The sequence below is a fragment of the Sus scrofa genome, chromosome 2 (genome assembly GCF_000003025.6).
Source record: "Sus scrofa isolate TJ Tabasco breed Duroc chromosome 2, Sscrofa11.1, whole genome shotgun sequence".
NCBI classification, from domain to species: Eukaryota; Metazoa; Chordata; class Mammalia; order Artiodactyla; family Suidae; genus Sus; species Sus scrofa.
In genome coordinates this window covers 137,520,418-137,534,941 of record NC_010444.4, presented here as the reverse complement: position 1 = coordinate 137,534,941, position 14,524 = coordinate 137,520,418, and the positions used below count along the sequence as shown (strand labels likewise).

The 14,524-nt window shown below is 56.5% G+C and overlaps 1 long non-coding RNA gene across 1 annotated transcript in view; it reads right to left on the bottom strand.

The window, feature by feature from the left end:
• Positions 1-14,524, bottom strand: part of LOC110259485 — a 123,763-nt gene that overhangs the window by 11,720 nt on the left and 97,519 nt on the right. Inside the window, exon 2 of the long non-coding RNA XR_002341917.1 lies at positions 2,147-2,250. This is a non-coding gene — a long non-coding RNA (uncharacterized LOC110259485). The remainder of the gene's footprint in view (positions 1-2,146; positions 2,251-14,524) is intronic.

Here is a 14,524-nt window from a genome sequence, read left to right as displayed (position 1 = left end):
GGGGAGCTGTGGAAGCCTTCAGTCCTATCCCCGGCCTGTGTTGTTCCTACAGGATTGGGTCCCTGTTGCCAGGAGCTTTCCAAGGGGAAGGGGCCACCACCCGAACCCTGGGGATGTGCTCTCAGCCCTTCTTGCAGCCAAGGGGTGTTTACGGACCATCCCAGCTGCACCAGGGGAGCCAAACTCTGGGGACCTCAACTTGGTAGCAAAAATACAGACACTGTTTGCTTCAGAAGGTACTTTCACCTTCATCTAAATTTGCCTAAAACGCACAGAAGACTGCTTTTGTCTCTTGAGAAATGTGCCTGAGTCTAAAGCAGACTTTCCCCAGGAGGAAGTATGAAGCACACTGTGCATCATGGATGGACATAAAGGGTCGTTTTTCCTTTTCAGTCTGCCTCATGAAGCCCATCTTCTCCATGAAAAAAACAACTACTTCTAACTCAAACCTGAAAGCTTTTTTCATTTCTCCTAAATATAAGGCATTATGAAGACTTTTGCATTTTTTCCCCAAGATCTTTACTGAGTCTAGAGTATATACACCTACTTCTTGATTCGATTTTGGAAAACTATATAAAGAAAGTTTATTCTGGTCTTTTCATCAAGATGCCTCTTAAGAGGATGGCACCCCATAAATGATACCTGCAAACCGACTACCTGGACAAACCCAACTGCGTAGCCACTCATCCGAGAGCACTGTTCGTGCAGGTGGCATCTGCAGCGTGTAGGCTGATGAGAACTATATTGTGAGCTCGTGATGCTGATTATTTACTGTTGCCAGACAGTAAAGAGCTGTGTTGACTCTCTTGTGGGCATCATTCATTCTGTCCCTGCGATAACCCTGTAGGGCAGGTCCTTTTACGAGAGCCCTTTTACAGCTGGGAGCACTGAGGCTGAGAGAGTACCTTGCGATCACACTGCTAGTGAGTGACAAGGAGACTCCAACGCAGAACTGCTCCCCACTGACGGCACATGTTAACCAGCAACCAAGAGTCCCTTTGGCCTTGGCGACATTTCGAGCTCAGAAGTGGAAACACAGATGGAGCTGAGGTTTCCACGGCTTCTAGGTAAACTGCATTTCCTTCACTTGGAAGGAGAACCTTCGAAGCCAGCCCCTCGATGTAGCAGAGATCCTCCACTAGATGTCGCTAAAAGGATTAGGAAATAACTAGAGGCAGCAGCAGCTGGTGTCTGCGCTTCCTGGACCCCGCACAAAAGAACAGACTGCATCTGGCAGGATGTGCATGAATTATTTACCATCATCACCTAAATGTTCCTAAACTTTCACTAATCCAGAGTGCATTGTGCCCCTGTGATGTGGGCTCATCGGAGAAGTTCTTTTCAGTGGAACTGGGAGAAAGGGCCGCACCCCTGCCTGGGAGCCCCATCATCTCTAAACCCCCCAGTTCGTTTTTAAAACAGATCAGAACTGTTCTCTGAGGTCAGGCTCATGTTTACAAGGAAAAAAGAAAACAGCTCATTGAAAAAAATAGTATAAATGCTAGGAACACTTGAAATGGACACAGACAGCAAGTGAAAAGACAAGTTTGCAGGTGGTAAAATTTCCCTAAAGGGAACTTACTCTGCAGATCCTGGAGAGGTCACGGCCATCCCAGGCCTTGCCTTTCCTGCGAGCTGCCACTGTCACACGGCCACTGTGCCTGGGCTCCCGACCTGACCTCGGGGCCATGTAGCCTGTGATGCGGCCTGTGAAGGGGGGAGCAGCAGACACCCCCTTCCCACTTATTTCTGAGGCTCAATCCCTGCCCTCGGCAGTGGGCTCTGCCCTGAATAATCCAGTTTCACCAGCGTGCCTCGTGAGCTCCTTTAAACGACATCTGAGATCTAAAACACAGTGCTGTGGCTCCAACCAGGACGGCTATGAAAGTTACTACTGTGTGTGTGTGTGCGCGCGCGTGCGTGTGTGCGCGCACGTGTGTGTTTGTGCTCTGCAGCTACCATTTCATCTACTTCTCGTGGCAACCCCATGATACTATCCCTGTCTTACAGATGAGAAAGCTATGACACAGAGAGGTAAAGCACCTCCCGCAAGGTCACACAGCTATCAGTGGGGCAGCTGAGGTTTGAACCCCACCCTCTGCCTCTACAAATACAGCTCTCCCCCAACCCCCTCCCCAGGACTGACCTGTCCTTTGGTGTGCACCCCCAAATTTTGCTCCAGTGAGGTTGGTCTTCTTGCTTATTCATTGATGGCTCCTGTGCAGCTGGCCCTGGGGACATCCACACCACCTGTTGGATGGCAGGAGAATAGAAACGCGTGTTTTAAACAATCCAGTGGTCAACAAGGACGTTGGGCACTTGGCATGAGTGAGGCCTCAGCCCAGGGCCTCTTGCAGAAGGCAAGCATGACACTGCCTCTGTCCAGCAGAGTGGATGGCCCGCAGTCTCCGCTGCCATACGGACAGGGGCTCAGTGGAGGGGGATGCGCCCACTGGCCCAGGGATGGTTTCTTGGAGCAGATAACCTCGAGCCAGACTGTGGGAAAGGTTGGAATCTTCTGGGCCAAGAGAGAGAGGTGATAGGTGACAAGTGGGAAGACGGCGCAGAGCCATCTCAGCCCCAGCCTGGGGAGCTCGCTCTGTCCCTGTGCTGAGAAGCCCAGGTCTGCATCCTGCTCGCAGCCAGGCCTTCCTGTCAGCCCTGGCCCTGCCCGTCTGCCTGTCCCTGGCATGTGGAGCTGTCTGTCTGTGGACGTGTTTGGCAGAGGTCCTCCCTCCTGTCCAGGGTCAGGTCTCTGTGTCTGATCATAGCTACAGTTAGCTTCGCTGGAGAAAAGAGGGCCTTGGGGTGAGAAGAGAGAGAGGGAGGGGAGGGGAGGGAGAGAGGAGAGGAGGGAGGAAGAAGAAAGCAAAGGAAGGGAAAGGAAAGGGGCGGGGAGAGGAGAGGAAGGGGGAGGGAAGGGGAGGGGGAGGGGAGAGGGAGGAGGGGGGGAGGGAGGAGGGGAAGGGGACAGGGAGGGGGGAGACAGGGAGAGGCAGGAGGGGGAAGGGAGAGGGAGGAGGGGGGAGAGGGAGGAGGGGGGAGAGGGAGGAGGGGAGACAGGAGGGGGAGACGGGGAGAGGGAGGAGAGGGGGAGGGAGGGAGGGAGATAGGGGGAGAGGGAGGGAGATGGGAGGGGAGGAAACAAGAGGTGGGCAGCAATTTCCCTCTTTCATTCCATCACACCCCTCGAAATCCTGGGGTCCCATGGGGCCTGTTCGTGGGAGGGTCTTTCTGGGGAGGGGGGAAGACACGAGGCGAGTCAGCGTGGTGAGAGGGGTGTCAAGAAAGCCCCGTGTTTCCTCGTGTGTCCCGCAGGCGGCATCGCCATGGCCCGGAGGGGTCCAGCTCTCATCAGAGGCTGCGGTGGCTGGGGGATGGTGTGGCCGATTTATTCATTAGCCACTGACTGCGATGTTGAATTTTCCGGGCCGGGCGCCCCCCGGCCACTGTTATCTTGGGAGCTGGCCTTGGTGCCGCTTGCGGGGATCCGCCTGAAGGCGCAGGGGGCGGGGGCTGAAGGCGCAGGGGGCGGGAGGGTCCCGGCCGGACCTGGCTGAGAAGAAAGGGAAACGCTCGATGGCAGGGGTGAGGCCGCCTTTTGTTTGGCTTTTTTCCATTTATAACCTGGCCTGTTGTGTTTGCTTCTGGGGGCCCCGATATCAAAATAATATGACATGACCCCTCCTGACAGGCGAAGCAATAAACCTGCTCATTAATCCCGGCCCCCGTCTCCGCCCTCCCTGCTCCTCAGCAAAGGTGTGTAAACAGCCTGGCCTTTCCCTGACCCCAAAGAACCAACGCAGCCGGGCTGCTTTGTCAAACTCAGAAACGCTCTCTCCACACAAGGCACTTTCCCCCACGGTCCTTCTCCCACCCAAAGGACCCCCGCCCCTCCCACACCCATGCTCACACGTGCACACACCCATGCTCACCCATGCTAACGCACACACCCACACCCACTCTCATTTGTGCAAGGAGGAAGATTCCGGACGCTCTGTGACAGCAGACCGCAGGATCAGGACATGCAGAGAAACATCCAACCTGAGCAGAATCAGCCAGGACTCTGTTTTCTGTCAAACAACTGAATTTTCCATGCAGAGAAGCCCCCCTTGGCACGTTTCGCCCTGTGAACGCACATCTGCTAACATGCCCCAAGTGTGCTTAGAGGAGCACTCGGACCCGGACCACAGAGGGGCCGCCTTGATGTGCCCTGGAACACGCACCGGAGGTGACCTCATCACTGGGAGGGGGCCTCAGAGGGTCCTGTGTCCTGGTATTGAGAGGTGACAGTCACTGTCTGGGCTGTGGGTTTGTGATGACCCTTTAGGGAGGGCAGAATGCTCAGAATCCCATAATGACACCTTCCAAACCTTGTTGGGTCCAAAGGCTGGAAACCAGCGCCCTGGCCCCAGCACACACATGGTGAACAGGTCCTACGTGCCTTGCTGGCGGGCGTCCTTTCTGGGCCCCAGCTCTGGGGCAGGGGACTTTGATCCAAAGACACGAGAGGTCACGCTGACCCCCATTCCAACATACAACCTTCCCACGACGTGCTTGGCTCCTGGGCGGGAGCCCCAGGGTCCTCTGAGCCAGGCTGATGGCACCATCCCTGCCGACCTGCCCGGCCGGCCCAGGACGGGCCCCGGCCTTGACCTTCTCCACACGTCTGCCCACGCACTCCATGCCCAGGCTGGCTGAGAAACCCGATATTTCTGTACCTTGAAACGACAAGGCTTCCTAAGCTTAAGAGAATAAATTAGAGTTGAGTTCAAGGAGGCTCAGCTGCGGCCGATGGGCAAATTGATTGGCTTCCCATCTGGGAGATTAAATTCCACTGCCCCAAAATGGCAGCAGGGTAATGAGCTGTCAGTCAAACGGTGCGGAGCCGGGGCCGGGCGCGTAATTGAACCCTGGCAGCTCCTCATTAGGGCCCCCGCAGGTCCTGGCTATGGATTCCCACCTTGAGGTGGCCTCTGAGCACCAGGAGAGAAGGCACGTACTTGGCCCTGCCAAACATCCCCCGTAGGGCAATGCCACCCTGGGCAAGGGCTGGGCCAACTTGAGGGAACTTTTGGTTAGCGAGTGCTTATGACATACTGTCAAGGGCCCATGACAGCCCCTCCAGGATTGCGTCATGGGCAAATCCAAACACCTGGGAAGATGTCGCCAGCATCCATTGAGAGGACATCTGGTTGCCCAGGGGCCCTTGCCTGAGCCTTCCTGTGTCGCCCGTCACCCTAGGACAGCACCCTGAAACCATCACCACACCCTGCTGAGCCCTGCCCAGCATGCGAGACCCGCATGCGCACGGCCGGGTCTGTCCCCACAGCGCGCGGGGGGAGGGTGGGCATCTCCTCTTGTTAAGTGAATGAAGAAATGGGACCTGTGCGAGTTCAGAAGCTGCCTTCTGGAGTCTATAAGGGCCTGGGAATCGAGGAAGGCTGGTCACCCTGTCCAGCCCCACCTTCTGTCTCTGCCCTAACTTTCTACTGAAGTCAACTGTTCAGGCCACTGGCTTCTTGCTCTCAAGGCTTTGCATGTGTCAGTTCCTCAGCCTGGAACACGCTCCTGCCACCTTTTACTTATCCTGCTCAACCCCTCAGGTCTCTGCTCTTAGACCGCCCTTCCACCTCCTCCGGGAAGCCCTTCCTGACCACCCCTACCCCGTCTAGCCAGGTGTCCTCCCTCAGTGTAGGCCGCACACCCACCAGTCACAGCACTGGGCCTACTGGGCGGCTCTCAGGTGCCAACACAGCTGCCTCCCTGTCAGATAGTGAGTGTTCATTCGCACACATCCCCCGAGCCCTCTGGGCCAAGCATGGTAGTCGGCTCTGGATGGACAGCAGCGAGTAAGCAAAGGAGACGCCACCCTCCATGAGGCCAGGGACCAGGGCCCCCGTACCCTACAGACCCTCACAGAGCCTCGCCCAGAGGGTTTGGGGCAGGAGAGGGGCTCTCTCAGGGGCTGCATGAATCACTGGTCAAGCACCTGACTCCGAGAAGGCAGCAGGAAGACCAGGGCGAACGTGGCCATTCCCGACACTCTGGTTCTGCAGAGGTCAGCCAGGGCTAACACCCCGCTGGATCTCTCTCCTCATGTGGGCACAGAGCAACTTCAGAGTGAAGCTGGATGCTGGCACTGGCTTACCCCAAGGCTAACCACCGCCTGGATCTCATGGCACCTGTGCTTCTGCTTCCCCTGACTCTTGATGGGAAAAGGGAGCAGACGTGGAACCTTTTCCACTAGATGCTAAATCCAGGGCATCGATAAACAGTGAAAACGGTGGAACATGTGTGCAGGAAAAACCTCTGCATTACAGCAGCCAGGGGACCCTTGCTCGTGTGCCAGTGAGGCTGGAGGCACACACTTTACAGGCCAGGGTGTTGGCCCCAAGGCAGGTGTCCTTGATGCGCCACAGGTAGCCTTTGAGCACCCAACACACAAGTCTAAGTCCAGAAGCTTTTTCCCACAGCCCTGGCACCGGGACAGGAGGACCAGGTCCTGCTGCCAGCGCGATTCAAGGCCTGGATGCCAGTACCGTCAGGCTCCTCTGCCAGAAGGAAGAGGCTGTGGTCACCAGCACAAGGGACCCGTTGGCCCCTGGGAGTCTCCAGCATGCCCCTAACAGCACGTGCATCTGAGTCTCTGCTGCCCAGACCACCAAGCACAGGGCAGAATCATAGTGATGCAGAGCCTTTGAGACCCCATCAGCCACCCGCATGCTCGGGTGGAAAACCGCAGTAACAACACAGCCAGAGAAGCATCCGTGCATGGAGAGAGGGGGCCGGGGGTGAGTACCAGGAACACACGAGCAGCCTGCATGCATTCTCTCATCAAATCTCCAGAAGGACCCTGCAAAGGAACCAGATTATCCCCACTCTGTAGGTGAGAGAGCTTCGATCAGAGAGGGGAAGTGACTTGGCCAGGCCACACAGCAGGAACCTGGCAGAACAGGATTTAAAACCAGGAACAAGTAACTCTCAAGTCAACGCTTACTCGTTGGTTCTGGTTCCCTGCCTCCCAAGAGCCTCAAAAGGTCTACGATCCCATTTTATAGATGAGGAAAAGCGAGGAGGGGGACCAGGGCCTTACAGGATGCCCTAGAGCCAGGGAGTGGCTTGGCCCCCCGGGTAGAGACCTAGGGCTCCAGCAGAGCCTAGGCTGACACAGGAACCAGCCCCGAGCTCTGCTCCTCTGCAGGCGGGGGACCGGCCGGGGCTTTGCAGTAATTAGTGGGCTCGTGTTAAGACCCAGTCGCGCCGTTCCTGGGCCAGGACTTGTTTTTGTTCCCAGGCGAGGCCCTCGCAGGAAGGCCAGGCGCACGTGCGCAACCCCATAAATCCAGCGGCCTCGCTCATTACAACGTTCCGCTTCACGACTCCGCCGCCCCAGCCCGCTGGGCTCCGAGGCCCGGGCCTCCCTGCAGCCGAGCTCGGCCGCCCCGCACCGCCCGCAGCCTCAGACATGAGCTCATCCAGCGCGGCGAGCGAGGAAGTGGCCGGGCGGCACTCTAGGCAGCGGCGCGAGGGGACAATGTGCCCATTAAGGCTGTCGGCTGTCAGCCCCCCACCCATACACCCCCGCCCACTGGCCAAGGCAGGACCACCCGACTCTGACCCCGCCCACCCTCCAGTTCAGGCCGATGGGCCCCACGGATGGGACCTGGCCACACTGAATGGGTGGCCACAGGACAGGGAGGACTCGGAGAGGGGGAGAAGTGGGCTCAGAGACAGTGCCCCTGAGCACTGTCCTGCCTTCCAGGGATGGCACATCTCCCTGTGGGGCCGTGGGAGGGTCCCCTGACCCCTCTGAGCCTCCATCCTCAGGGCTGTAAAATGGGCAGCTGCACCTGCCCCTGGCGGGGAGAGCAGCACTTGGAGCCTCTGTACCCTGGAGTCCTCTTAGTCCAAAACCTGGCTGGCCCTTTACTTTTGTGGTCTGAGGAGCTGGTAGGGGATGAAGGGCTGGCAAGGCACCCCACCTCTTACGGGCGTGGTCTCGCCATCTGCTGAAACAGAGTTGGCAGCAGTGTGCAGGGACAGGTCCTCAGTAAACCTGTGAACTGCTGCTTTCTGTGGCTCTGAGTCCTAGAAAGGTTAGATGTGATGCCCTTGACTGCCTGTGGTCAGTGTTGCGAGTAGCCAGCTCATCTCCAGGTGGGCCAAGTTCAAGGGAACCCACTGAGCCTGGTATCCATACCATGCTCCCTTCAAACCCAACATTCACTGGTATGGTGGCCGACGGAGCTGGAGTCATGGGCCAGCCCTTCTCCAGCTGGTGCGCTAACAGCTCAGAGAGGAGAGCTGGGCAATGTCCAGTTTGGAGGGAACCTTCTAGAACTGTACTGTCTAATACGGTAGCCAGTGGCTACACGTGGCTATTTAAATTCAAATTCATCAAAACCAAGTAAAATTAAGAATTCAGTTCCTCATTTTCACTAGTCACATCATATGTGCGCAGGAGCCACCGTATCCAGTAGTTTGGTGCCAGGACATCGGTCCCTGGCGCCCTTCAGAGCAATGCCCCAAACTTCTGTACCATCTACATTTAGTGCGTGGAGCAAAAATCAAGGCCAGGACACTTCCACTAGCAAATGCTCCCATGCTACCAGTAATGACAGTGACAGTGACTGATGATGATGATGGCAGCAGTAATATCCATCTATTGATCATTTCTATGTTCCAGGCGCTGTGCTGCACGCCTCACACTCCTTATTGCATTTAACTCCCTCCCCCAGATACTCTGCAGCTAGTGACACGTCCCCATCTGACTCGCGACAAAATGGACTCAAGCAAGGTGGAGCGACCGCAAAACCAGCCTCCCCAGGTGCAGACTCGATCGGCGCTCGGAGGGATGCTTGCTCTTTCTAAAAGCTGCCCATTCCCTTCCTGCCTTTCGCTTAGTTCTGAACACCTCCTGTGCAGGAAAGCGCAGATGTTTTTGTCAAGGCCACGCCTGGCCAGTGGGGGACGGGCACCGTCACTGCCCTGGCCACTGTCAACTGGGTACCTGCTAGTACCTAGAAGGACCTGTTCACCGGGGCCCCCCAGGACCATGCAATGAATGAAGGTCTCAGTTACACTGCCAACCCGCTTCAAGACTCTGCAGGGTTGGGTCAGCAGGGTGAAAAGGGACACCTGGTGGCGGGTGGACACCCCAGTGTGTGTACCTGCGAGCAGGAGGAGTTGTGAGGCACAGAGAGTGGGCCAGGGTGACTGTGGCTGGGCTCACAGATGGGCCCCAGCATCTTCATTCATTTGTCAATCCATTCGCCATTCATCGAGCAGATGAATGCCGGGCCCTGGGCTCAAAGGGCCTGCAGGCCTCGGGCGGTCCTGCGGCGGGACCCCTCTACCCACTGGCACACGTCCACCGCAGTGGGGCCAGCTAAACCTGGGCTTCCTGGCTTCGAGCTGAAGCAACATCTTCAATGGGATGGCTCGCCCATGCTGGAGGCAGAGGGATGGACCGTGCCCTCCCTGGGGCCCGAGCCTGCGTTTGTCTCGCTGAAGCCCTAGGACTCCGGTTTAAGAGCCTTTTTATAGACTCCTATAAAGGAGAAAGTGAACTTTTAACATGTTTGCACTCCGCTAAGTCAATACGCGTAAAAGGGACAACAGCTGAGCTTCCTCTGCCCAGAAGCGCTCCAGCAGGGCCGGAGGGCTGCATCAGTGCCACCTGGCTGCCGCGGGCATCTGTGGCTGCTTCTCCTCACCTCTGGGCCTGGACCGTGGCCCTCAATTAGCAGGCCGCTGTCCACCAGACCATGGGCAGCACTAATGAAGCCGGAAAGCCCTCCCTGGTGGGGCTAATGGGTGGCTCCTGCCCTCATTCAGCCGAGACGGCCCCCCAGACGCACGGTTTTCATGGGAAGATTTGGAGGAGGGGAAACGCGGAAGCTGTAAAGTTTTACTAGGATTTCTCAACCATCCTCCTTTGGCCCCGACACTCATGCTGCCCTTCATTTTTAAGAGAGCTTCCTTTCTGCTTTGAACTTACCCCTTAAATCTAAGCACCCCTGTGCCCGCCTCCAGGATCCAGGATCCGGGCTCACGCTGCAGAGATGCTGGCCCAGGAGGAAGAGGAAGAGACAGCTCAGCACTCCAGAGGGCCTCCTCCTGCCCAGCCTCACCTGGAACAGTCCCCAAGGGCGCCATCTGCCTGCCTGCCCGGCTCCCATCACGCCAAGGTCATGAGAACCAAGGTTTCATGCCCAAGACCCAACACACTCCGCAGGTGAGGGTTGCAGACATGTGCACGGCTCCCTCTCTGTTCACTTATTTGCACGAGCACCTACTGTGTGCAAGGCCTCCTGGGCATGCGGTAGGCGCAAGCTCAGTGGTTAAGAAAGCAGGCGCTTGAGTCAGTTTCTGGGGTGGCGTCCCAGCTGTGCCACTTAGTGGCTGTAACCTTAGTGAGTCCCTGAGCTTCTTCGAGTCTATAACTTATCTCTAAAAGAGGAGTGGTGGCACCCCCCAACACACACCCCCCTACCATGAGGTCCGTGTTAATATTAAGTGCCGCACTGCGTGTGTCTGGCCTAGAGCAAGCACTCTGCAAACAGGAGCTTAGAGACCAACAAGTCTGTAAGGGGACACCAGCCTTCACCTCTGGAAAAGCTTAAAAGACTTATCCAAGGGCACATGGGAAGAGACAGAATGGGTTCCCGGATCTTTCAGACTCCAAAGGCCGTGGCCATGAACTCGAATGCAAAACACCCCAGGCTTGGGCGCCAAGCAGGCCCCTCGATCAGTGAGAAACACTTTGAGTCAAGAACCTTACCTGGAGTTTTGTCATCAGTAAATCCACAGAAGGCTCATTTTCACTTCAGCCTCATGGTTTTGTTCGGTTTCTTGGTTTGAGTTGGTGACGGCGGGGGTGGTGCTGGCGGTATTTTAATGTCTTCAGTGCTCAGGGGACTCGGTCTAGGGTGCGGGGCCAGTTCACTCTTGGCTGCACAAGATCAAACCCTCACTCCGTGGGCAGGTACCTATCCGTGGCTGCCCAGAGGCCAGGCCCTGCAGCATCCCACCCGCGGGGGCCAGGCTGACACGTGTTGCCTGGCTGTGTGCTCAGGGCAAGGTGGGGCAGGGAGAGGTCATGAGCCCTGGTCAAGGCTGCCTGGCATCCCCCTCAAAGAACTGGCATCCCTCTGCCACATCCTAGTCTGGAATTACCCGGAGAATTGCCATCTCTTTGCTAATTCTGAGGACCGTCTGCTCACCACCTTGGCGGAATTCTAACTTTGTAGGAGAAATTTTTGGAACTGTTCATGAGATATGTTCTCCTTGATTTTAAATGGGGCAAGATTTCTTCAGTATAAAGTCATGTCCGGCACAGGCCTGGGGTGATGCTCAAGCCTGGAACCAACCACTGCTACAAGGCACAAGGTACACGGTGCGAGGGGAACATCTGAGTAGCTGGTGTGGAAACGGAGGCCCCAGTGCAGAGGGACCACCCAAGACCTGCTTTTTTTTTTTTTTTTTTTTTGCTTTTTAGGGCCACACCCGAGGCATATGGAGGTTCCCAGGCTAGGAGTCAAACCAGAGCTACAGCTGCCAGCCTACACCACAGCCACAGCAACACAGGATCTGAGCTACATCTGGGACCTACAGCCCAGCTCACGGCAACGCAGGATCCTTAACCCAATGAGCGAGGCTAGGGATCGAACCCACAATGTCATGGTTCCTAGTTGGATTCGTTTCTGCTGCGCCACAACGGGAACTCCTCCGGACCCACTTATTATCTTCATGTCTGGGAAGGTGAGTGTCACTGTCTTGGTCTGTCTGCCTTTCTGTCTTTGCTTCACCCTCCTTTATAAAAGCCCCAGTACAGCCAAATGCCATGTGATTGTCCCCACTAAATTCCTCTTCGCATAAGAGCTGATTTGTTTTGCCAAGTTACTAAAAGGTCCAGGAATGTGTGGCTCGATCAGGTTCTGGGAAGCCCGCCGGGAGCCAAGGCTGGCCCCGCTCGTGGAAGATCCCCACGAAACACGCAAACCACCAAAGCTGGTGTCCCCCGCCCCCACCCATCACCACAGCCTGGTGGGTCCTCTAACAAAGCCAGCTGCCAATCGCATGCCGTCTTCTTGAAGCCATGGTGGAGATGTGGGTTCAGCACTCACCCTCTGGGTACAGCAAAGGCAAAGGAATTTCTGAAAAGAGCCCACAGATTCCACTGCCCTGGTTGGCTTTCTGTACGGGCAAGAAGACTGAGTGACTTCTCCTGCATTCCCTGAAAGCACACAGAATCCATCTTTTGGCTGGCACTCAGCCTTCCAGGAGCTCTGCCCCCTCGAACAGTGATTTAAAGCCAGAAACATCTGAAGAAACGCAGCCGAATGGAGAGAAACTGTTGTCACAAAGTTCAGAGTTGTGACTCTGTAGGAAAGAGGGGCTCCGTTCCATGTCAGGTGGCACGATTACTCTTCGGTGGCCTGATAGCTCCTCTGTTTGCTCCTCATCTGCTCTTGGATGTGACTCTGGAGGAAGTGAATGCTGAGAGGAGGGAGAAGGCCCGAGAAGACACAGCAGCAGAAATGCAGTAGCGAAGAACCGAAAACTGATACAGAAGCGCTGGGAAGAACAGCGTCCCGGGGCTGCTTCAGGTGGGGTGCCAGGGGACAGGGAAGAGGGAGAGCCCCGGGCAGATCCAGAGCAGACCCTGGTCTGATTATCTCATTCAGCCCCGCTTCAGGTCTCAGTGCCTGTGCTGGTTTCTCACTGCTGCTATTAACGAATGACCTCAAACCGAGCGGCCTAAAACAACCTGAGTTATCCACGGTTCTGGAGGTCAGAAGTCCACTGCACTGCAGGCCAAGGTGTCCCCAGGCTGTGTTCCTTCGGGAGCCTCGAGGGGAGAATCAGTTTCCTCGCCGTTCCAGCCTCTCGGAGGCCGCCTGCCCTCTCTGCCTCGCGCCCCCTCTTCCATCTGCACCTTCTGACCCCTCTCTGACCTCTGATTCCGTCATCACATCTTCTTTTCTGACTCTGACATTCCTGCCTTCCTCTCTTGCTTATAAAGACCCTTATGATGCCATTGGACCCAGTCGTATAATCCAGGATAACCTCCCCATTGCGAAATTCTTTTTTTTTTTTTTTTTTTTTTAGGGCCACACCCTCGGCACATGGAGGGTCCCAGGCTAGAGGTGGAATCAGAGATGTAGCCGCTGGCCTATGCCAGAGCCACAGCAACCATGTCTGCGACCTACACCACAGCTCAGGGCAACACCAGATCCTTAACCCACGGAGTGAGGCCAGGGATCGAACCTGCATCCTCATGGATGCTAGTCAGATTCATTTCCACTGAGCCACGATGGGAACTCCATCACAATGAATCATACCTGCAAAGCTTCTCGTGCTTTGTAAAGGGGATCAGGATTGGACATCTTGGGGGGGGGTGCGTTATTCTGTCTACAGCAGTGTCCTTGTAGACTCTTGGGGCAAAAGTGGCCTTCACACCTCCAGGAACAGGGAACGATGGACACGCCATCGGGAAAGGGTGAGCAGATTCCATGTGTCACCGAGGGAGGGAAGTCTGGGAGTGACACACAACCTTCCCTACAAAGCGCTCTTTTTTCTAATGTCTCCAGTGAATGTGACTTTGAGGGCATCTGCTGGCCCAGGGAGCACAAGGCCCCTCTCCTGTGCTGGGCTGGCTCCAGGGTCAGGCAGGCATGCCCTTATCCCCTTTGGGGATGAGGATCCAGACCCTCTACAACTGAGCCCGAACCCTCCCCGACCAGGCTGCCATGCCCCATTCAGATCTTTCCCAGCACCACCTGATAAAGCTCCAAAGGTGGGCTCCAGCGCCTTGGTTTGTCATCAGTTCTTGATCCTGCCAACTCCCGGCTGGGGGTAAAAAGCGGGGGAGGCAGAGCCACAGGAAGCCTGGGGAAGCAGGCTCTGAGCAGGGCCCGTATCAGCCGTATGCAGCAGCTCGCATGGGGCACACACTGCAGAAAGTTGGAGAACAGGGTTCCACCGCCCATGAATGCAGCTGCAATGCCGACTTTTGCAGCTGGCTGAGCCCGCAGGCCCTGACATGATCACGGTCACAGGCGCGGTGCAGCCCTGGGGATAAGTAGCGCCCCTTTTCTAAACATCGGGCTCTGTGGCTTCCTCCTGCTTCTCCCTGGGGTCTGAGAGGGCCTGCTTCCTCCCCAGGTTCCCATCTCCAGCCACCCAGGCTCCTCAGTGGCCCTCACCTACGAGAGGCCAGGGTCTCCCGGCCTCCTGGGAGGGCTCAGGGAGGTGGGGGGTGGACCAGCCCCATCTGAGTGGAGAGCAAGGACCCCACTTGCCAGGCTCCTTGAGAAAGCTATGGGGAGGGGTCCTCCCCCTTTATCCACCTGCTCACCTGACTCAGCCTTTCGGACACCCTCCCCCCAGAGCTGGGGGCCGTCACCTCAACACTACTGGCAACTCAGGTTCTAGGGCAACACCCTGAATTACTGGGCACACTGGTCCAGGCTTTCCTCTTATCACTCAGACGAGAGCCAGCAAAAGCCAGCACCAT